Raw genomic sequence first — 24,685 nt, forward strand, 5'->3', positions numbered from 1 at the left:
TGGGAAATGAGTAAGAGTGTTTCATTCAACCGTAAGCATGTCCGGGACTAGGCTACAACTCTTAGAATTCTCTTCACTGTCCTTAAATAGAGATAGGGAAGCCTTGATTTGAAGGCAGTTGCATGCTGTCAGGTGATGTGGAAGTTGGAAATTGTAGACACCTGGGCTGTTATATTACTTCATAGGCTTGTTTTATGGCCACGATTGATGCCAGATGAAAGTTGCTCGGGCAGGCTGGAGCGCTTACCCAGGTGAGCATATATAAAGGCATTCCGATAAGGAGAGAGCCACTGGGCAAATCACCACCGGCTCTCAAAGTTCACCATAGATTGTTATCAACAGCCGACATCTGTTTACTTCCTTAACCTGTGACAGCTTATCAAGGTCCCAGATGCGTGCACACCGAGGATGGAGGAAAGAATGTAATGCAGCATGGCTTCTTTTATTAGTTGCTGATGTCATTATGCATCTTCATAATTGAGGTTTGTGTTTTTCCTAGAGTAAGATGCATGTGTTTGCATCAGATTACTTTCTCGTGATATTTTTAGAAACCTACTGAGGGAGAAAAGAACAGATAGAAGAAAAAAGGAAAGAAAGACGGGAAAGCAGTCTTTATACTATCACCTCAGGCTTCCTCCCAGACGATGCACCTGTTCCTTTCAAGTTCCTTTCCAGAGTGACTAAGAAAACGATTTTATTATATCACGACCTTCGGTCTAAATTCCCCTTTATAAAGTAGTGGATAGTGAGACTCCAAGTATTGCAAGTACTACCGATAGAGTTAAAACGTATATCTGAGGACGATGGCTATTTTTATGATGGAAATTAAAAATGTGCACCAAGAAAACCGGGGTTGTAATGTTTAAAATGTCCATAAGAGCATATTGATTGACAGCATGAAGGATTAACATTCATCGAGAAAGAATCATGTAAGTGCGCTAAACAATGTGATTACTTTTTTCCCCCAATGTCACTTTAAAAAATCAGATATCCAATTCAAACAGAAATTATTAACGACATGGGTATATGTGTGGTTGGTCCCATTTCATTTTTATAGTGTGACTCAGCAGCTGTCCTGCATTCAAGGCAGGTTGATCGTTCTAATAATTCACTCTAATTAACTACTCCTTTCTGATAATGGCCCCTCTTGGCGTAATCCACCAAGGGAAGCTTTGAAGTTGGCTCATGTTACCAGCAGGAATCATGATAACACGTTTTTGATGCTGCTTAGACGTTTCTGTCCCCAAAGATCCCCAGATAGTCATCTTTCCATTATTCTTACATTTGCTGTCCACTTTGACATTTTCCTGGAAAACTCTTAATCTCCTATGGTTTTCTCTATGGGTCTAATGTTTTTCTTTTTACTGCTACCCTGAGAGCATCATTTTATGAAACGACACTGGAATGAGGACAGTAAATGAACTGTATGCACGCGCACACACACACAAAAAGTATTTTAGCTATGATAGAAATGACACTTTTATATTCAACCATTTTTAGAAGATCCCTGTGACTTTCCTTGCTTTGTACAAATAATCAAGAAATGTATATCATTAACTGGAGAAAAAGTTAATTTTATTGACCTACTGTTTGCCTGTTGTTCAGTGTTGACTCTGGTCTACACAGAGGTGATTCAGAGAAATGTTTTAAAAAAAAATTAGTGAAGATCTGGAAAGTCAAAAAACCTTTTAAGATAGTACAGCATTCTAACTGGACCCGATGTCCATTATCTGATGGAAAGACCATTTATTTTTTCATGACTTTGGTTGTCATTTCATAGTGAACTTTTCAGCAATGCCACCCACTTTCAGTGTTTCTAAAGTCTTGAAGATATGTATTCTTACCATGGAAACCACGGGCTCTAATAATATTTAATTGTTATCCCCTTGTGTTGTAATTCTATACCAATGAGGGGGTGGAAAAGTAGTAACTGTTATCACCAAGTGTAGCATTTCATAACATCTTTGAGTAGACAGAAATAACCTCCTTCAAAGGCATTCAGGGACACTTTGATGTAGCAACATACTGGTCACTGGAAATCACTCATCACTGAAGGTCTGTTAAAAACTTTCTCCAGACATTTGTTTCTTCCTGTTTCCGTCATTCCTTAAATACCAACCTTTTGTCACCAGCTTTTAGTCCTTAGGCTGCAGGCTTGAATACCTGTCATAAAGGCCTGAGTAGAAAAAGAATCCTATACTTTCTGGAAATTCTCATATGGCTGAACATACTGGAGGGTTCAGGAGGTCCCCCTGCACTCAGGATTCTGTTCGCTTAAACTGTTTGGACACCAACCACGTGAAAAGGAACTCATCCAAGAATGGATTATAGCCAACAACTCTGACATGAAGACACAGGTAGAGTATGAGGATGTGGACTTCGTAGATGTTTATGTTTTTTGGTATTAGGAAGATTTAAAAAAAAAACATATCAACCTTATTGATGTGTAAATTACATAAAATAAATTGCACCAATTTTTTTTTTAAATTTATTCTTTTTTTAAAGATTTATTTACTTATTTATTCATGATAGATATAGAGAGAGAAGGAGAGAGGCAGAGACACAGGAGGAAGGAGAAGCAGGCTCCATGCCGGGAGCCTGACACGGGACTCGATCCTGGGACTCCAGGGTCACGCCCTGGGCCAAAGGCAGGAGCCAAACCGCTGAGCCACTCAGGGATCCCCCAAATTGCACCAATTTTTAAGTGTACATCTTGTTAAGTTTTGGGAAGTGTATCTATCTGTGTGACACCTCCACAAGCAGGACGTAGAATAGTTCTTTTACCCTCGAAGATCTTGTCCCCTTCCAGACAATTCCCTGCTAACCTCTGGCCAGAGGCAGACACTAATTAGACTCGTCTTTTCTAGAGTTTCATGTAATTAAAAGCTCAGAGTGCATACTTTTTGTGTAAAGCTTTTACTACTCAGCTAATGTTTTTGAGATTCCTCCCAATTGTTGTGTGCTTCTAATTTATCCCTTTTAATTGTTGATTAGTGTTTCTTTGCATGGATATACTATAATTTGTTTATTCAGTCACCTATTGATGGACACTGGGTTGTTTCCAACATGGAGCTATAACAAATTAAGCTGTTAAGAGCATTCATGCACTAATCTTTTTGCAGATAGATGTTTATGTTTACTTTTGTTAAATATGTAATATTGGATCACTATGTCCCATGGTAAATGAATGCTTAGCTTTATAAGTAACCGACAAGCTGTTTCCAATGGAATTGTACCATTTTTCATTCCCACTGGCAGTATGTGAGAGTAGTGATTGTCTCACATACTTGCTAAGTCTTGGTGTTGAGATTCTTTTTAATTTTAGTCATTCCAGGGTGTATCTCTCTGTAGGTTTATTATTTATTTATTTATTCTCTGTAGGTTTAAATCACTTTCATTACCTTGAGTAATAATGCCGAACCTATTTTTATGTGCTTATTGGCTATTTGTATACCTTCTTTTGTGAAATGTCTGATAGTGTGTAGAACAGTGTTTGCGTATTTTTATAGGATTATTTGATATGCGATTGAATTTCATTTTTTTTGTGTGTTCTAGATATAATTCCTATGTCAGATACATACACTGCAAATATTTTCTTCCAGTCTGTTGACTATTTTATTCTCTCATCAGTATCTTTCAAAGTGCTATGACTCATCTAAGAAATCCTAACCTATTCCAAGGTTGTAGAATTTCTCCTGTGCTTTCCTCCGAAGGTTTTATGTTTTGAATTTGTATGCTTAGTTCTCTGCTGCATTTCAAGTTAATATTTACATGATGGAAGGTAAGAGTTAAGGTTTGTTTTTTATATTAATAAATATTTGTTCTTACCCTATTTCCCTCTTTGTATGAAAGACTATCCTTTCTCCCACTGAACTGCTCTTTCAGGTTCATTAAATACCCATATACATTTTAGAATTACTTCATCAGTTTCTAAAAAACATGCCCGCTGTTATTTTTGTTGGGATTGCTTTAAGTTTACAGATAAAATTATAGACATTTTAACAATATTGAGTCTTCTAATTTATAGCCATGTTATAATTCTCCATTTATTTAGTTCTAAGCTTTGTTTTGTAGTTTCTTTATGCAATGTTTTGTAGTTTTCAGTGTACAGGTCTTACACATATATTGTGAAATTTATACTTAGATATTTGATTGCAGTCAAAATGCTATTTTTATTTCAGTTACAATGGTTTATTGCTGCTATATAGAAAAATAGTTTATAATTCTATATTAATTTTTTCCCATGATCTTGATAAACCTGCTTAGTAGCTTCTAGCTTGTTTTGTAAATTATTTGGAATATCCTAGCTAGATGATTGTCATTTCTAAATAGTCTTATTTCTTTTCTTGCAATATACATGCCATTTATTTTTTTCTCTTCTTAGTGAATTAGCTTAGGATCTTCAGCAAATTTTTAGTAGAAATAGTGAGAGTAGAAACTATTGCCTTGTTTCCAGTCTCAGTGGGAAAGCATTGCTTCTTTGTTCATTAAAAATAATATTAGTATAATTGTTTTTCCATCAAAGGCTGATAACTGGTTGGAGAAATTTCCTTCTGTTCCTAATTTCTGAAAGTTTGCATCATGAATAGGTATCAGATTTTGTCTTTTTTATTTTCTGTATTTATTGTGATGATCATATGGTGTTTTTCTTTATTCTGTTAATATGATGAGCTTGAATGAATAATCTTTTGAATGTTAAACCAACCTTCTACAATACGTAGCACATTCCTGGAGTGTTCTGAATGAGTACAGAGCCATTTTGGGAGAGAGAAGTGCTATTTTCCGGAACTTCTATAGATAGTGTCTTAAACATAGAAATACTATTAACATACCTTATAGTCACAGGTTAATGTGTTCTTGGAAAATGTGGAAGACCTGTTCACTATTAAAGTGTCTTTGGATGCTTCCTGAAGCATTCAGAATATGCAACAGAACCTTAGGAATGTCTATTTTTTTTTTTTTTTTTTTTAGGAATGCCTATTTTAAAGGATGTTTTCATCCTGTAACCACGAGACCATTTTAAAGGATGATTTTTTTTAAATCCCTCTATATTTGTTTCCCATTGCTGCTATAACAAAGTACCGTAACCTTAGTGGCTTAGAATAAAACACATATATTATCTTACTTCTCTGGAAGTCAGAAGTCTTAAAACCAAGGTGTTGACAGGACTGCATTCATTCTGAAGGTTCTAGGGGGGGATTCATTCCCCTGTCTTTTCCAGCTTCTATAGGTCTCCTGTATTCCTCACCTGTGGTCCCTTTCTCATAGCACTTCAGTTCTGCTCCCTTCCTCACATCTATTCTGCTCTGACCCTCATGCCTCCTCATAGTAAGGACCATTGTGACTGAGGATAATTTCCACATATTAAGATCCTTACTCATGTCTGCAAAGATGCTCTTGCCACTTAATGTAAGATAATCATACATTCTGGGGATTAAGCCATGCACTTCTTTGGAAGTTATTATGCCTAACACACCTCCTGACATCTTTCCCCAGGAAAACTTACATGCTTTCCATAGTTGTGGAATTAGCATTTGGAGGACATGTCTTTCTTTAGATGATGAAGTCATCTATGACCCTTACATGGTATTTTATGGGATGTCAGCTTGGGCTTCAGTGTCTTCAATAAGTAATAGTCTTTGCAAGTTATATCCTGGATAGCATGGCGAATATTGCTTGGCCCGTTGAAACTATCTCAATCATGTATCACTCTTGTATATAACTCAACATTAGCCATGAAACTGTGGGCACATGATATATAATAACAATATTCAGGACCATGCTACTCTCTCCTAGAATATCTAGGAAGGATTTTATCCCTCCTTTCCCTGATGCCTACCAATTACAAAAAGAGCCTGTGGTTACAGGATGAAAAATCTTACATTTTCTCTGTTTTTGGCCTAGATCATGGGGCGTGTTAGATGCCTGGTTTTAATGATTATTTTAATGGTATTTTAAGCCACAGGCTTAGATTGCTCCTCAGTCTTGCCAGTTCTTACTTGTCTTTTATGTCTTACAAGCCTTGTTCTTCAAACCCCACTGGGCAGAGACAGAGCTTCCCCCTGCGAGCCATGCAGTGCCAAGCAAATCACTGGCCTTCAGTAAATAATAATAGTGTGCAGGGCTGTGACAGGGAGGTGGAAACTGGACCTTATCCGGCCCTCAGCTCCCCTGTGGTCTCAGGGCCCACTCATTCTGGCAAATACTTTGGAAACTGAATGATCTCTGAGGGGGTATTAATCACTTTTATAATGACTTCAATAACTATATGTATGTGGGTACGTATATCCACTCTAGTTACAGCTCAGGTACATTAAAAAGAAAAAAAAAAAAAAAACTTTGAACCTCTGCTATGTGCCAATCACTTTGTTGGAGCATCCTGGGTTGAAAGATGATAATAGTACCAAAGAACATAGATATAAAGTTCCTCCAGGACTGTTGCATTTATAGAGGTTAAGTGCATATCTGTGTATACAGCAGCTTTTAAAATGAAGTTGATATTTTGGTTTATTTTTATGTGAAAGAATACTGTGGAAACAAATTTCCTCTGAAGAGATTTCCTTTTCCCATTTGCAACACTTCTTGAAATAAACAGATAACTTAGGGGCCCTTCAAGTTCTTAAAACCATTTGTCCCTCCATCTTGTTTGTATTCTCGATCTCCAATGACATCAAAATGACTTAATGGTATTTATAACTACAGAATCATTGGCACTACTAGTATTTGTTTATCACTGATTTGCGGGGGTAGAAGGAATATGGGAGAAATTTTCATTCATTTTCTGGTGTGTGTGTGTGTGTGTGTGTGTGTGTGTGTGTGTTTAGAAAAAGTTCTGTTCAGAACCTCCTGAACAATAAGACTACTCTGCTCTGCACACAGAGTGATGACAAATGTGTGAGTGTGAGAGTGGATGCTTATGGAGGATTTATATGGACTCTTTTTTACTCCAGGTTTATGTGGTTAGTAGTAAAAGGTGACCTGATAGCTAAGGAAGTACCTTTAGCTACTACTGGAGACCCCTACCCTACATTGACAGTCTCACTTTTTTGGGGATAAAGATTATTCAAAACTTTAAAGGAGATTCCTTCTCCTTCCTTTCCACCCTTTCCTGGGGTATGACCCCTGAACCACACTCCCCATCCTCACACTGACACCCTCTTGGTAATCCAGGTAAAAGTTTGTTTATGAGACCACATTTATTTTAAGTGGTTTTGATAGAAGTATAAAAATTGACTCAGAAATTGTTTTGGGTAATGAAATTTGACTCTCTGGAAAGCCCCATGTATTCCTTCCTCTTTAAAACATGCCCATAATGGTGATGACAATATACTGTGGCAATTAAAAAAATCACCTGATGTCAAGCTTTTTCAAGTTCCTCTCTTAACGTCTCAGGGATACTGCTTTGATGTTTTGCCCTCACTGTAGGCATCCTGCCCAGTGAAGCACACCATAAGAGTGGTATTTTTAAAGTTTTTTTTTTAATAGTTATTGTTAAAATATTTGAAGAGACAAAAAACTCTCATACATTATTGCTTAATATGATAACTATTTTTCTTTTTATATTGCCATCTATTCCTTATCTTTTGAATGTCTGCAATGGTTGGAAAGACATAATAATGGATCACTGGATTCAGCAGGGATTTGACAACTCCCTTTCCTCATTACTATTTCTTTTTCCTTCCCACACAACCCAGTGAAGATTCCTGATAAGAACTACTACTTGGTTAGTTGAATTTTATCTTACATTATCCTTGCTTCTCCATTCACTTGTGGTGTAGATATACTTATCACCATTGCTTCTCCTCCTTGTTTCCTGTTCCTCCTCCTTCTCCTCCCCCTTTCCTTCTCCATCTTATCCTCCTTCTCCGTCGTCTTCTTCCACTTCTCTCTTGTCTTCCTGCTAAGTGTTCCCATGATTTTTTTTTTTAAGATCAATTTGGTCATTTGAGAGTGAGAGAGAGAGAGCACACAGAGGGAGGGCCAGAGAGAGAGAGAGAGCAAGACAGAGAGAATCTCAAGCAGACTCCCCTCACTGAATGAGGAGTCCAATGTGGGGCTTGATCCCAGGACACTGAGATCATGACCTGAGCTGAAGGCAGACACTTCACCAACTGAGCCATCCAGGTGCCTCATCAACAATTATTTTAGATGCGCTTATATTTGGAAGGCATTTTAGAAAACAACAGACAGGTAGATTCTAAATATGAGTCAGATATTCAGGAAATAAACTCTTTTGTGCAGAAAATAATCATGCCAAAAAAAAAAAAAAAAACCCTGCTAGGAAATAACGTGTGAGATGATATAAGTTTTCTGTGCATGTGCTGCAGAGGCATGGGGCAAAGGAGGTGCAAGTGACAAGAAGAAAGGAAAGGAAGGATGAGAGAATCACAAAGATATTGGCTTCCATTTCACTAAAAATTTGGTTCTTATAACAATAAAACTAAGCACAATTAGCAATTATGAAAGAAACCTTTGTACTTCAATAAAGAAAGATCATGCTTAGAAAAGATTTCTCCGTACTCTGAGAATATATTTTTTATTCTACCAATATTTGGGGTTCCTGGATGGAATTCATCCAGTACTGTTTTTCCTTGAGATGATCAATTGAAGTCTCGTTTTAAAAGACCAACAAAGGGGCGCCTGGGTGGCTCAGCGGTGTAGCATCTGTCTTTGTCTCAGGGTGTGATCCTGGGGTCTGGGGTTGGAGTCCAGCATCGGGCTCCCTGTGAGGAGTCTGCTTCTCCCTCTGTCTATGTCTCCGCCTCTCTCTCTGTGCCTCTCATGAATAAATAAATAAAATCTTTAAAAAAATAAATAAAAAGATAAAAGACCAGCAAAGATTTATGTTGCACATTTTCAGTTCTCAGAAAACATTCAGAGTTCAACAGGGAACCCATAAATGATGAAGAGAGGGATGAACACTGATGAACTATGCTGACCCTTCTACTTAGAATTGGTGTACTCACTTGGATAAACCTCGTAAGTGTCGTCCTGCTGGTATAGGCTTTAAACATAAATATCACAAAGACCTTGGCTAATTGTTGGGGTTTTTTTGTTGTTGTTGTTTGTTTGTTTTCACTTGTTTTTGGCCTATTGTAATATTCCAAGTCTTTGGCTCTAGCCCTTGACATCAGCCTCTGTAAAAATAACTCAGTTTTTACTGCTCAGCCAAAGGTTCTTTATATAGCCCCAAAGTGTACCAGTGCTCTACTTATTTATGTGGCAAAGTTACTCCAAAGCTGGAGAGGCTTTGATCTTGTGTTGTCAAAAAGCCAGGGTCAGTAAAGTGATTTGTAAAAGGCTTCTCAGATCAGGTGTGAACAGGCAAGAACATGGAGAGAAAGCAGTTGTAAAGACTTTCTGCTTTTCTGTTTACCTTTTCTTTTTCTTTCTTTCTTTCTGTCTTTTTAAAATGTGGGGAGTTTAAGGGATGGGCAGTTCTATTATGGATAGGTTGCAGAAACATTTAGCCTTTTCTCCTCACTTCTGCTTTTGTTTTTAGAAGAGAAATTTTTTAAAGTTCCAGAAAATGATAATGACTGACCTGGGTGTAAGCAGTCATGTCCTTAATAATCGAAGCATTTTGTAAGTTAGGTGAAAAGGCAGTACCAAGGGGGCTGGTTTCGCGTGTAGAAAAGCAGACAGGTGAAGTTGATAATCTTAAGAAACTCCATCACTACTTGAGCACTATACTTTAGTCAGTGATCATCACAGATGGGACTTGATGTCAGACTGAACTTAGAATCTATCAGCTCCTAGGGGGCCATGATTCTCCCAAGCTAGCTTGTTATTCCAATGCTTATGCTACCATAATATTTTGAACACTATTAAATGTATATCTCAGAATGGTGGTGATCATGAAAATATTGCCTATTTAGAATGGAATAAAATAACCTAGAAGGGAACCGTAGTAAAGGACTCCTGAGTGGCTCAGTCGGTGAAGTGTCTGACTCTTGATCTCAGCTCAGGTCTTGATCTCAGGGCCATGAGTTGAAGCCCTATATTGGGCTGCATGCCAGGCATGGAGCTTACTTTAAAAAATAGATAAATAAAAGAATCATAGTGAAACTGTCTCTGTTGAATAATAGTATTTTTATGTTTCCAGAAGAAATGGTACCTCTCTAACTTTAAAAGAACGAAAAAAGTCATATCCACTAATATAATATGTCCCAGATTTCATTTTGAAACTTAATGAAAGCATGTTGGTTCAGGTTTCCTTGCAATGTAGTGTTACTTTTACCCACTACTGTGACGGATGGTGGTGACGCACCGCTCTGAAGAAACTCATAGGTGATTATAATCTAATGGCCTCTGTTAATATACTCAGTAGATAAGCAGAGTCATAAAGTGGCCTTGAAACTGGAGGGCCTGGTAGAGTGGCCTCATGTACTTTATATCTTCTCTCACCTCATTTTCTAATTTTACAACTTGTACCTCATAAATTCTGACTTCTAGTTCCACGAGAGCATGCTCTGGAACACTGAGCTGAATCTCCAAATGGAGATGTGATTGTGATAGACTAACATGAACTGTTACATCTTCACCCAAGTGTTCTTTGCTTGAAAATTGTGTGGAACTAAAGCTTTAGGTTTTTTGTAGCCACTGACAAATGCCAGGGAGATATATTAGATGGTTCCTTCAGGTACTCACACAGCCTCTCAGGCCCATGTCAGAATTAAAAAAAAAAAAAATTGTTTTTGCAGAAAATTCGTTTTTCTGGAAGCAGCCAAAGCACATGGTCCTCTGAGCCTTTAGTGAAGCAGTAATAACAGACCAGGCAGCCAGTCACTGCAGGAGACTCCAGAGGATGGAGGAAGAATTTAAAAAAAAAAAAATCACACACACACACACATACACACACATACACACAATTTTTGAACATGATTCAGGTAAAGGGCTAAAGGTAACAATGTGTAGCTGTATAAAGAAATAAAAAGAAAGCTCAGGTAGGTGTTTTAGTATATGCACAAAAGAGTGGAGCAAACAATTCTGATTAATTTAGTGTGGCTGGCTTGATTCCTTAGTATCTGCAATTACCTATGATAACTAAGTAAAAACAACAAAAACAAAAACAGAAAACAACTCATTTTTGCTTCTATGTAGATAACTGAAAGAAAACGTAATATTTTTTTCTCTTTCCTTGAGCAAAGTACTTATTTCTCTACCTCTAAAGGCTTTGTTTCATTCTGCATTTGCTGACATAACTCTTTTACGTTCTTCATTAGCTAAGCATCAGCAGGAAGCTTCAGAAGAGCCCATTTTGTCACCTCTTTTAACACTATTTCTGTTCATATATGATCAGTGGGGGTTTAAGAATATGCCAGTAGCTAATATTAACAATAGGGACTTGAAACAATATTATGTTGGACTTTTTTCTTCTTATTTTTTTCTTCTGGTAGTTCATTGTTTATGTGCTGTTTCTCTAGGAGAAGTTTTACTTCTACACAGGCAGGAATTAAATCTTTATTTTCTTTGCCCTAATATAGTCAAGGCTCAAAACTAGTAAGTCCTAGAATGATTTAGAGTGGAAAAAATTAATGAATTAATGTCATTAAGGCTTTTAAAGCTTTGAAAATATCTCAAGGGACTTTACTGAATATATCACTTTGTTCCAAAAAATTCATAAGGTAACAGTAGGGGATTGAAAGTGAAATATTTTAAAAATATGAGAAAGAAAACATCAAGAGTATAGACCAGGAAGAGGTTTGTTGATTGATTGAAAAGGAAGGAAGGAAGAAAGTCCAAGCAAAAGAAAAGACTAAATAAAATAGAATTGGATATCAGCCATATTTCTATTTCCTGAATCATTTTAGGAGATACTTTTGTGGTATGTAGCATTCACACCCATCTTCTTTTCTGTATGTTCTCTCTAGAGTAGCTCCTGTCCAGAGCAATATTGATATTTTGGGTGAGGTTAATAGTAAAGATATGACTTACACAATTTTTATGAAGTGAAATGGGGTCATTAAGCCTGCTCACATTTATCCAAGTTCTTCTCCTGTCTTGGCATATGATAAGATTGCATGTACTTGCTCCTTCTGAATTTAAGCCATGAAATGGGAATGAATGTGATGAGTATCACTTCCAGGCAGACGTTTTAAGAGCTAGGGCATGGTATGCCGTATTTCCTTACCCTGCCTGAATGGTCCTAGAAGTATATCTTGAGATGGAGCATCCTTTAATCTATGTCTCTGTTAATGTTTGATGTGCAAATTCTCCTGACAGCCATTTCTCTATAAACAATATGTAGAATGAGCAAAAAATACATTTTCATTGTCATTCCCCTACCGAATGTTGGAGTTGTCTATTACTACAGAATAACTGAGTTTATCCTGACTTTATAGGGTGTTACATATATGATTCCCTCAACTGCTACCTTTCTCGCGTGTAAGAGGTTGGCCCATATTCTCATATCTGGGATGGTTCTGTATTTCTCATTTTACTGAGGTAAAGAAAATAGGTTTTACATAATTGGCTGACAAGCTGGGGAAAATAGGTATCTTTTTTTTTTAACTTAGAATATAAACAACTTCTTTAAATAGCACACACATGCTTGCTTTGCAGCTTCATCCATCTATTGCCTTAGTCTCTTCCATCCACCTACTAGAGTTAGTCTGAAGAACAGAGATGCCCTCCTGGATTATGTTTAAAATAAGAATGGAACAAGTGTTTGACCTTAGAGAAGCTCAGTTATATTTAGTATATATCGCCAGGGCCATTTGACTCTTTGGCCCACCTTAGTGGGTTTTTAATTACTGCTTTCTTGACTTCAGTGACTTGACTATAAAGATTCTCCTCTGATATCTTGAACTGGAGTCTATGTATGCAAGAATATTCATTCTCTGGGAGCTTTTCACAGATTTGGTTTTTCCAAAGAGGATTTTTATCTTTGTTTTTTTATTTTGTTTGTCTGTTTGATTTTCTAGCATAGTTCATTAGAGATGCTCTTATTCCTCTCTCTTCAGATCAGAACATGATATATGTACAGCTGGGGGTGGAAGAAACAAAAAGCAGAGCACATTTTCATCTGATGTCATATTGCTTATGGAGATACACAGTACTAGGCTTTAATCCCTAGAATTGACCATGGAAAATGATTAATATTTGTAATCTTATAAGTGGGTAGAAAAGGAGTTAAAATCACACTTTATAAATCATGGAACCAATTAAGTATGTGTGTGTGTGAGAGGTGAGGATAACTTCACCAAGAGTAGGTGTTTTCATTATTTTTCTTTCATCTCTTTTCAGAATTAAAATGTAGGAGTAGACAAGATTGAATCTCTTTGTTTCCAATTTATCTTCTATTAAAATTGCTGGTGCTAAAGTTTCTCCCAAGTTAACCCTATGTTAACTTTTTTTGGGGTGGACATCTATTTTTCGTAACTAAAGGTGGAAGAATAGTTTGTTCAGATGTGGTTCCTTTCTCAGTGAGATAATACAACAGAGGCACCTAACATGCTTCCCAGATCGAGTACATCACTGCTGTATTTCTGTGTCAGTGCAACATTTTTTAGGTATCATGTGCACCAAAGCACAGAGTTTGAGATTATGTGAGACAATAGCAAAGATCATAGCTCCTATCATAAGAGAACCTAGATGCATCAGGATTCTGAATTGTGAAAGGAATAAACTCGGCCTTGGTTTAATTTTGAATTGACTCAGAATTTCAAAAGGAATCTGAAACTTCAGTTCTGCATTTGAAAAAGATGGAGCCAGTGATGCCTTTTCTATTTCACATGTGTTCCATAAACCATAAAATGTAGCACAATCCTTCCAAAACCCTTAATTACAAACATATATAAGATTAATGTGGGAATGATGAGCAAGATGTGTTAGAAAAGGGGACTGTATGGAAGCAGTATGATAAATTCAAAGGCTGCCAGAGAAGTTCAAAAGATGAGATGCTAAGGTGCTATTTGGGGGTGGCTGAATGGGAATGGAAAGGAATAGACAAGTGTGGAGACACTATGATGATTCCATAATTCTGGAGACTGGATAGAAAAGTTAAAGAGTGAATTAAACAATTAAAGTCTGAATGGCTACAAGTACTGTCTTTTTTTTTTTTAAAGATTTTATTTATTTATTCATCAGAGATTGAGAGAGAGACACACACAGGCAGAGGGAGAAGCAGGCTCCATGGAGGGAACCTGGCATGGGACTCGATCCTAGGTATCCAGGATCACATCCTGGGCTGAAGGCGGCACTAAACCACTGAGCCACCAGGGCTGCCCCTGAATGGCCACAAGTACTGTCTTAAGATGATCAGTGACCTGGCTCAGGAGCCAGTGCTCCTGGGGTGATAGTGGTGGTAGCAATGAGTTTAATGTTAGAAATATTGCATTTAGGTAATGGAAGTTTAGCCAGATTTAATGTCTTTGTGATACAATTGAAAACACTGCAAAGGAGCTCAGGAGAGAAGTCCATATGAGTAATTAATTTAGAGCAATAAATGAATTTTGAGAGGGAGGAAGAAAATGCCCCAAGAATGTAATGTCTGTATTTGCAGGATGTATTTATCAGAGATGCATTATAAATATTTTGGAAAACTGCAAGAGAATACAATGAGCAAGATACTCCCATGTAATTTAAAGCTTGTATGGTATGGGTAATATTTGGGTAAAAACATGTTACTCAATTGGACGCATTACAAAGTAGAGATGTATAAATTAATATTAAATTAGGAAATGGAATCAGCAAACAAAAATATTCACCACCATCACTCTTCACCCAAATAAAACCAGGCTCAGACAGTTTTGTAGACAAATTTTACCACATTTTAAGGAACTAGTTATTTGTAGCTTATGTACCTTTTCTATGGACAATGGAAACAAAAGAAAATCTATACATTTAAGAACTATAAAACAAAGGAAAACCTGTTAATTTCAAAGATCCTTTCAAGGATCTTTGTTAGCATCCTTGTGTTTAACATTGAACCACTGTCTAAAGTGAAGTAATAGATTTGAAAATAAAAGGCATAAGGATTACAGTAGCTGTTTTCAATATAATTGTTTATTCGAAAAAAATCCAGGGACTCAATAAACTGTTAGAATGTATAAAAATTCAGTAAGGTTGCCAGGTAAATGCTCAACAAAAATAAATTTTTAGCATTTTTAGATATCTGCAATAAACAATTAGAAAATAGTGCATAATGTATCTAGATATAAATGTAGCAAAATATGTGTTAAGCAAATAACAAAATATGCCATGTTCATGAGTGGGAATACTCAGCAACATAATAAAAGGGTGGCTTTTCTTTCAATTAACTACTAAATTGATTGCAATTCCAACTAAAATACCGATATAATTTATTTTGAAACTTGACAAGTAGTTCCTAGAATTCATATGAAATACCAAAGAGCCAAAAATAGCAAGCACAGTTTTGGAAAAAAGAATAAGAAAATGAAAGCACCCAATAGATACCAAGACATTTCTAACATTATAGTAATTAAAGCTAGTCAATATTTGCACTTGAGTAAAACTAGTGAAGCACAATAGGGGGTCCAGAAAAAGATCCAACATATGTGTGGAAATTTGATGTGTCACAGAGGTGGCATTAAAATTGGTTGGTGAAGAAAATAAGTAAGTGGTGCTAGGTTGATTGATCTGGGAAAAAATAGGTATACCTAACACAATACAAGAATCACTTCCAGATAGATTTAGCATTTGTACATGTAAAAGAAACAAACAAACAAACAAAATGAAAAGGGAATATCCATTATTTCAGGTTAGAATTTCTTTTTTTATGACATTTTTTAAAATTTTTATTTATTTATGATAGTCATAGAGAGAGAGAGAGAGAGAGAGAGAGAGAGGCAGAGACACAGGCAGAGGGAGAAGCAGGCTCCATGCACCGGGAGCCCGACGTGGGATTCAATCCCGGGTCTTCAGTATCGCGCCCTGGGCCAAAGGCAGGCGCCAAACCGCTGTGCCACCCAGAGATCCCTGGGTTAGAATTTCTTAAACAAGAAAAAACCTTCATAATTTTAAAACATTAATAAATATGATTATTTTAAATATAAAACATAATTTCAAGAAAAGGTACTATCAAGAACATGAAAAGAAAATCCATACAATTTGAAGTTATAAATAGCAATGAATTAATATCCAGAATGTATAAATAACCACAAATCAGTAAGAAAAAAGAAAATGATCCAATAGTACAATGAGATTGTAAATAAGAAATTCAGCGAAGAAGAACCCAATAGTCTTCTTAACTAATCCCACCAGTAATCAGAGAATTGAGAATTGAAAATACAAGATCCTTTTCATATTCATCAGATGGTCAACGATTAAGAAGTCTTGACAAAAATCAAATATTGGCAAAGAGGAAGACTAACAAATTCATCCACCAACAATGCAATTATAAATTGGTACACTTTGTAGGGCAAAGTAGCAATAATTAGTGAAGCTCATGATCCACATATACTGTATGACTCAGAAATGCCACTTGTATGTATAATTAGGAGAAAATCATGCATAAATAAAGAAGTAAGTTCTGGGGATTTAAAATATAGCATAGTGACTATACTCGATGCTCTATTATATACTTGAAAATTGCTAAGAAAGAGGTCTATGTTTCCTCACTTCAAGAGTACAAATACTAACTATGTGAAAAGTGATAAATGTATTAATTAACTTGGTGGTGCTAATCATTTCACAATGTGTATGCACATTAAAATATCATATTGTACACTCTAAAAATCATGTTGTTCAATCTCGAACAATTTTTATTTGTTAATCATACCTCAATAAAGCTGGGAAAAAAGCTTTGAAAAATTATTAATAATAAAAAATTCAGAAAAAACATAAACATATCAATAAATAGTATAACAAATAAGTTGTGGAATATTTATAAAACATCATAGAACATACAATAAATTTAACCAGAGCTACATCTATCAATCTCGGTTAATCCCCAAAATGTAAAGCAGAAGGATGTATACTTTTTTATAGCATTGAACCACAGAACACTGCAATATGTATTCATTCTCTGTGTAGTCATAAATTATCACAAGTTTAGTGACTTAAAACAACACAGTTAATTAGTTTTGCACATCAGAAGTCCGATGTAGGTCCCCAGGAACTACAGTCAAGGTATTGGCAAACTGTGTTCCTTTCTGGAAGCTCCAGTGGTTAACAGGGTTCTGTCCCTCGAGGTCGTAGGGCTCAGGTCTCTCTCTTGAGATTAGCTGTAAACTGAGGGTGATTCTTAGCATCTAGATGACACTTCCTTCCTTGGTTCTGTCCCCTTCTTCAAATCCCATTCTCCATATTCAAGGACAACAGTGACAATGTCCTTTGAATCTTGCATCTCTCTGATCCAGTCTTCTGTCTTCCTCTTCTACTTTGAATGGCTCATGTTATTGGATTGGACCAACTCATACAATCTGTGATAATCCCCCCACTTCAAGGTCTTCACCCTTAATCACATCTACTAAATCCTTAATTTTAATCACATTTGTGAAGTTCCTTTTACAGTGTAAGATAAGGTAGTCAGAGGTCCTGAGGACTGGGACATGGATGTCTTGGGAAATGGTTTTTCTCCATACCATACTATATATATTTTTCATAAACAAATATATGTGTATTGAAATTACAAAAACATGCTGAGAAAATTGGTACTAAGTTGAGAATGCATACTAGTTACCTCTACGTGGAGAAAAAGGAGAACTGGATTAGGAAAAAAGTTCTCAGCCTAATTTTCCTCTACTTTTTAATATTTAAAAAAATAGATTTGAAACTGAAAATGCTAGAGTTTCATTAAGTTAAGTGAAAGTGAGGGCAAGAAGAGAGGGCATAGGTTGTTTTTTTTTAATCCTAACATTTATATTTATCAGTCCATTTGGAATTTTTGTAATATAAAATGTTTAAAGGGAGAGGAACAAAAGAAAAGAAGAAAAGTTTGCTTGAAGAGTCGGTGAAATATTGAATCAGTGAAGTGGATATTGTGATGGTTGAAAATAGGGGACACTGAGATGTGTAGGCCAGAAACTGGCACCTTGGTCAAGTAGAAGAGGAGGTTTTGAGCTGTGAGTAATGAAGAGATAAGATTAAGTATTTAACAAATATGGAAAAACTCCCAGTAATCATGATGAGCATGCTAGAGAGTGATGTTGAATGAATAAACCAAGCTACTCAAGTAGATGATCACCTGGAGAAACAGCTGATCAGACATTTAAAAACACAGGAAGTTTAGAACAGTCACTACGAAAATGTAATGGGAGAAGGATGAAGGAATAGACAAGGATCCACTAAACTGGGCTTACTCACATTGGCAGTGTACTTGATCGTTGTTTCTCGATTTTTCTTAATATTCTTTGGAAGCCTGCTAGCTTAAACACGGGAAAACAGGGCTTGTTGAAGTGAGAATTTGCATCAAAGAAAAACAAAGAGGTAATGAATTCTAGAAATGCTAGAGAAGAGAGCATCAAAAGAGGTAACCATGGATTTCAGCCTAGGAAAGGAGTTAAAATTTAAAAGCCAGGATCTGAGGAAGAGAGAGGTTGGTTCAGGAGAATCAGATGAGCCTGGACCTGAGGTCCTAAAAGGATAGAGAAGAAGTCAAGTAGTTTTATCAGGTGTGGAGAATCGATTAGCAAAGGGGTAGTAATGCTATATAATCTGAAAAGAAAAGCTCCAACTTTGTGATCGAACATGAAGCAAAGATAAATTTAATAACTTTTTAATTGAGGTATAGTTGATATAGAATATTGTATTAGTTTCAGGTGTATAAGATAGTGATTAGAGAGTTATATACAATATGGAATGCTCACCACAAGACATGTAGTTACCATCAAAACAAATGAACCGAAGATAACTTTTGACAAAATGTACCATAAAGCTTAGTTAGGTGAACAATATTGTTCAAGCACCAGCAAGACACTGGAGGAGTGCCAATTTTTAAAGGACTACTGCACATTTCTTAAAGCATTTCCACTGAGATTTTATCCATCCCTTCAAACCCTTTGAGAGTGTTGTCTTTTCACTTACTTCTGTCCTCCCCATGGTTCATTCTGATCATATACCCTCTTATAATCTATAGCCAAAGCCTTTTCAAGTGGGGAGGTTATAAAAATGGTGTTCAGAATTTAAATCAAAGCTTTTAGGATTTTACCTGGTGTTTTATTTATTTTTTTTTATTTTATTTTTTATTTTTTATTTTTTTTACCTGGTGTTTTAAAGTCACTTGTACAATAACGCCTAGAGGCAGAAATCAGACTAGAATCAAGGTCTTCTAATTGTAGCCTGGTGTCCTTCTCTGGTGTTCCCTACTGTCTCTCTCTCTCTCTCTTTTTTTTTTTTTTTTTTAAATAAAGGAGCCACCGGGATCATATAACAGTTGAGTAAAAGAGAGTTAGAGTGAGCCTGTAATTCACTAAGTTTCCTTCCTTGAATGGAGCTAGAAATCCTGATGTGATCCTTTTTATATAGTGTTTAAAATGGATACTACAAGCCATGGCCAGCAAAATGAAGGTACATTTCCTGTTGGTCCAAGAGGGCATTATGGGAGGGAATGACACCATTAACTGGTGGTTTATTGCTTCGGGGAAATATTTGGACATCCTGTTTGCTTGATCAGCAGTTAAACCCCGGGTTGCTGTTTTGACCTTGGTTCACCCAGAAGATTATTTCTATAAACTTGAAAACTGAAACCAAGTAAGATCACATACACAAAAGAAGTTCAAGGGAAGAAAGTCAAAGCTTTTGTTTGTCTCTGGGGTGTGAATGCTGGCCAAAGACTATACTACTGTTCTCTCTCTGGAAACAAGGTGATTTGCATTTCTCCTGGGTTTTAGCTCCTGATTAACTATGTAAATAACTTTATTCAGCAAAGCCTCGTTTTCTCCCCTCTTGGATTTTGACCTCTGGAGCTCTGTACCCATGTTTGTGGGAATTAAATTATGAACATTAAATATCAGAAGTTTGGGGAAAAAATGTGAAGGTCTAGTGGAAAATGTCATATTAAAGTATAAGAGGTCTACAATAAACATATTTTTATTAACACTTATGTTTCCCAGTTGCTACACATAATTATCTTCCTACTTGATAAATAACAGTATGAAACACTTTAGAATCTAACTCCCCACAGCTCCCAGCACATAAATATGAATGATAAGAGCTATTAGCAAACACTTCTCGCCAGATTCATGTGTTGCAGTTAGACCAGACCCCCTACCTTAGAATATCTAAGTCAAAGAGGAACCATTTCTCTTGGTAAGGATCTTTATAGTTTGTAAAGCCCTTGAACATACTATCTTGTGTGTTTGTTTTTATGCCTTGCTTTTCCAAATACCATTGCGAGTTAATTAGTGCTACTATTACTCCCTGCATTACTCCCATGAAGAAAATAAGGTTACAAATTTGGCCACAAATAACCAGTATTCTGACTTTTATAGCAAGAACTTCCTTCTATCTTCTTTGCTATAAAAGTCAGGATAACAGTTATTTATGGAGATGGAGGACTTTTGAATGGGATAGAACATAGAGAGGCTTCCTGGGATGACTCTTAACAAGGATGTTCGACTTAAAATCACTCATTCAGCAATATATATTTTGTATGACTTTGCATATTTGCATGTTACTGTAAAACCTAAAAACATAATCGAACAAGAAAGAAAGAAAGAAAGAAAGAAAGAAAGAAAGAAAGAAAGAAAGAAAGAAAGAAAAGAGAACTGGCCAAAGTTATTCAAAGCTAGTAAGTGAACATCTGGTGTTGGATTCAAGTGTTCGGACTCCAAGGTTAGTGTTTTTCCTCTTTAAATTAATGCAGGGAGATTCTGATAACCACGAGTGGCTTCATTCCCTGGGAGTATTCTTAGCTGGCCTAGTCAAAGCTGTAACTATATTCAACAACTGCACCACAGTCTGATGTATGGAATCGTATGGACACAATGCCTACCAGAGATTTGTGACTTGTCACCAAGGGCATTATCTCATTTCCAAGATATTCAGGGAAGCTTCCAAAAAAGGAAAATAATTTTAGATATTTTTTAAATCACTCAGTTCTAAGCAAAAAACAAAGAACAGAGTTTTACAAAGGCACAGGAAATGTACTGTTAATTAACATCTGCCAAAATTTTCCTTGGGTGTTAAAGAAAACAAAGGAAGACAAAAATAATGAAAATAATAGAATAATGAAGCAAAAAAAGAAAAAAAAGCAGTATTAGCGTATCAGAGTCAGCCCACCATAAAAGAAAATAATAAAGTGGCAAAGAAACTACCGAGTTTTCAGGTCCCTAGGTTTCTTTTACATCAGTAAAGCTTGGCTAAAATAACACACACCCTATAGCTTACTAATTTTTCAGGCCAATATTTGGGTATAATTTGTGTGCTTTATAGGCCTGGAAAACCCAGGAGAGGCCACAAATTGCTGACGTAACTGTCTTTGAATTTGACAAAGCCCATTACATGTCAGTGAGGAGGATGGGTGGAAAGCTTAAGGGGGTGGATTTTCTAGGCACCCAGAGGGGCTTTTCACTGCAGCTACTGAAATGCTAATAAACTCCCTAGATTTTTGGCACTGACCAGAGTAGTTTTAACAGTTCACTTCTAATCGCAGATAATTCTTTTTTTATTATGTTATTTTAGATGCTGTTATTACACACATAGCACATGTTGCTATGTTACTGAAAAACCATAAACTGTACACATCATACCAATCCTAACAAAAGTGAAATTGTCTATAATCTTGAGTTTAAAGGTGTGTGTGTGTGTGTGTGTGTCTGTGTGTGTGTCTGTGTTTCAATCTGCCCACCATTCATTTTAGGATAGATTTTATGATGTCTGGAATCTGAACTGAATTTTTTGTCCTTTCTTGTTTCAATTAAAAGAAATTAAGAGCTTACTCATTCTCTTTCCAATAAATTTTATGATAAATTCTGGTGTAGGGATATCTCAAGCAATCACATTTCATACATTTTTCTAGTCTTAAAGATTAAAACTCACATAGTGAGTACGACAGGAGAGTGACAATATATTGTTTTTTTCCTAGGCCAGGCAACTATACTTGATTCTTTTCAAGTGACACAAGCTGCCCTTGGTAATTTCTGAGTGATTTTTAGCCTAAAATAATACGCTTAATTTAACTTCAAGAGGCAAAACAGATTCTTAGACAAAACATATTCCCTCACTTTCTCTCTCTCTTTTTAATTTGTTTGTTTATTTTGCTTAAATTCTTAGGGAGTTGTCATTTATATTTTTAATTTTTATTTTGAAATAATTTAAGCTCATAGAAAAATTTTAAGAGAAAAAATCCTATGTGCTTTTAACTCAAGTACATCAGTTGTTAACATTTTATCACATATGCTTCATCTCTATCTAATTTTAATTTTTTTAGCCATTTGAGAGTGAGCTACACAAATTCTGCTCCTTTACCTCTAAATTTTTCAGTGTGAATTTCCTAAGAAAAAGGACATTCAGTTTCATACTTAAAGAACAGTGACTAAAGTCAACTTTTTTTTTAAACTATTGATATTGTCTACATAGTTTGTTCACATTTCATTTATTACCCAGTAAAGTCCTCATAGTAATTTTTTCTAGTCCTGGATCCAGTCCAGGGCTGCATATTTCAATCTGTTCTTCTGTGGGAAGAACCCAACCTTAATAGCTTTAATCTGCAGGCTTACAGACAAGGGTGAAAAAATGACAAGACATTGGACAAGGAAAGATGGAGTTAGGAGCTAAACAAATTGTCTAAATAAATATCAAACCAAAGGAATTAGACAAGATATTAGAATGAAGATATAAGCATGTATTAGCATGTAGAGAAAATCACCAGACAGTGCTATTTGTTTTTTTACAAAAAACACGTAATATTATGCATATTATGATTTTAATTTTATAAATATCTGAGTTTTATGCATATAAAAGCCCAAAAACCCAATTATATACTCAAAAATTTTAACAACGGTTATTTTTGGCATTGGCCTTATGAATAATAAGTTAATTGAATGTTCTTTCTCATCTGAAAGTTTTACAATATCTTTATCTTCTTAAAATTTTACAATAAATAATATGTTTACCTTTACTATTAAAAAGTTATTTTGTATACAGAGAGGCAGATAGATGGATATAGATACAGCTAAATCTCAAATAAGAACAAGAATCACAGTGATGGAAGCTGGGTTGGAGAGAGCAGGCCTGTGACTGGTAAAAGCTCAGAAGAAATAGCTGGGACAAGTTGGCTTCTGGTGAGATTTCTAGAGGGCCTAGGGTCTGTGGACAAACGGGTGGGATTGGAGAGAGCTACTGGGGACGCCAAAACAGAGAGAATGGAGTCACTTCTCTAATGTGATGGTAAGTTAGCCCGTTTATACTTCCTAGTAACTATGTAGGACGTCCGTGAGCTATTTTCATAACATATAGTATGGTAAACTTGAGGGCCAGGGGGATCTAAAGATGATCATCTACAAGTATTCACCAGTGATGGTTGCAAACACTAAAATCTCACCTTTAACCACACTACCTAATACAATGTTATATTGCATAGAGATCCCCTTTGGGGTGTGTTAGGATTTCCTGAACACATATGTAAGGATCAGATTTGGCAATTAGGGTTTTATGGATGGATTTTTCCTTTGTTGGGTAAATGTATATATTATATGTCTCATCATGGCCAAATGGCCATTTTTAGGACTACAAAATCACAGTGCTAGAAAATGAAAATGAACAGGAAAAGAATCTTTCTTTTTAATTTAATTTAATTTAATTAATTATTGATTTTTTTTTTTTTTTTTTGTAATTGCAAGACCTAGTGAGGGTGCCTCCTTAGCCGCACTCCTGGTGACATTAGCTGCCAAATGACAACATCAAAATTGTACACATTCCTCCACATAATTTCCAGGTGCTTACCAGCCTTGAGAAAGTGAATGTAGGTTTTCCAAATAGTTCCTGTCTGAAAGCTAGGTACTGCAGAATGTTGGTTTTCTGGCATTCCCATTCCTGCATGTGAATTTTAAATTCTCAGCGGCAAGACCTTAGCTGAGCATGTTTTACGGGATGACAGATACAGGTAGTAGAGTGATGGGTAGGACTATGGTGCTATAGTAATAATGATATGGGAATTATCAAGGTGATTATTGATGCATCAGTGAATCTCAGAACTTTATAAGGAATTTATCAGCACGTTCTGGGGTGAGTTTCCTACACTCTACTTTCTCTGTACTCTACATGAAGCCCTTTGCTGCTGTGAAGGATATTAAGCATTGTGGGTAGAAGATAAGAAATGAAGTGAAAGACCTCCTAAATCCTGTCCCCAAATTCCTCCCAGGCTTCTGATTCCGAGAACAGTTGTCCTACTAAGTGACCCTCATCATGCTTTTTTGTTGGCTGAATGAGAAAGAGATTCTTAGTTTCAGAATTGTAAAGAACCGGGGAAGACTGACACAGAAATGGGTGGAGTGCGATGAGATGCCATCTCACTCCTGTCAGAATGGTTAAAGTTAACAATGCAAGAAACTACAGGTGTGGGACACCTGGGTGGCTCAGTGGTTGAGCATCTGCCTTTGGCTCAGGTCATGATCCTAGGGTCCTGGGATCGAGTCCCACATCAGGCTCCCCAGAGGGAGCCTGCTTACCTCTCTGCCTATGTCTCTACCTCTCTTTCTGTGTCTCTTATGAATAAATAAAATCTTAAAAAAGAAAAAAGAAACAACAGGTATTGGTGAGAATGTGGAGGAAGGGGAAC

At 36.2% G+C, this 24,685-nt stretch overlaps 1 long non-coding RNA gene across 2 annotated transcripts in view; it reads left to right on the plus strand.

Annotated features, from left to right (window-relative positions):
* The first annotated feature begins 2,089 nt into the window (after window positions 1–2,089).
* The window catches only part of LOC112673007 (uncharacterized), a 342,731-nt gene continuing 320,135 nt past the window's right edge, over window positions 2,090–24,685 (plus strand). For both annotated transcript variants that reach the window (XR_007412832.1, XR_007412833.1), the window contains exon 1: window positions 2,090–2,357. This is a non-coding gene — a long non-coding RNA (uncharacterized LOC112673007). The remainder of the gene's footprint in view (window positions 2,358–24,685) is intronic.

The sequence above is a fragment of the Canis lupus genome, chromosome 9, assembly GCF_003254725.2.
Source record: "Canis lupus dingo isolate Sandy chromosome 9, ASM325472v2, whole genome shotgun sequence".
Classification (NCBI taxonomy): domain Eukaryota; kingdom Metazoa; phylum Chordata; class Mammalia; order Carnivora; family Canidae; genus Canis; species Canis lupus.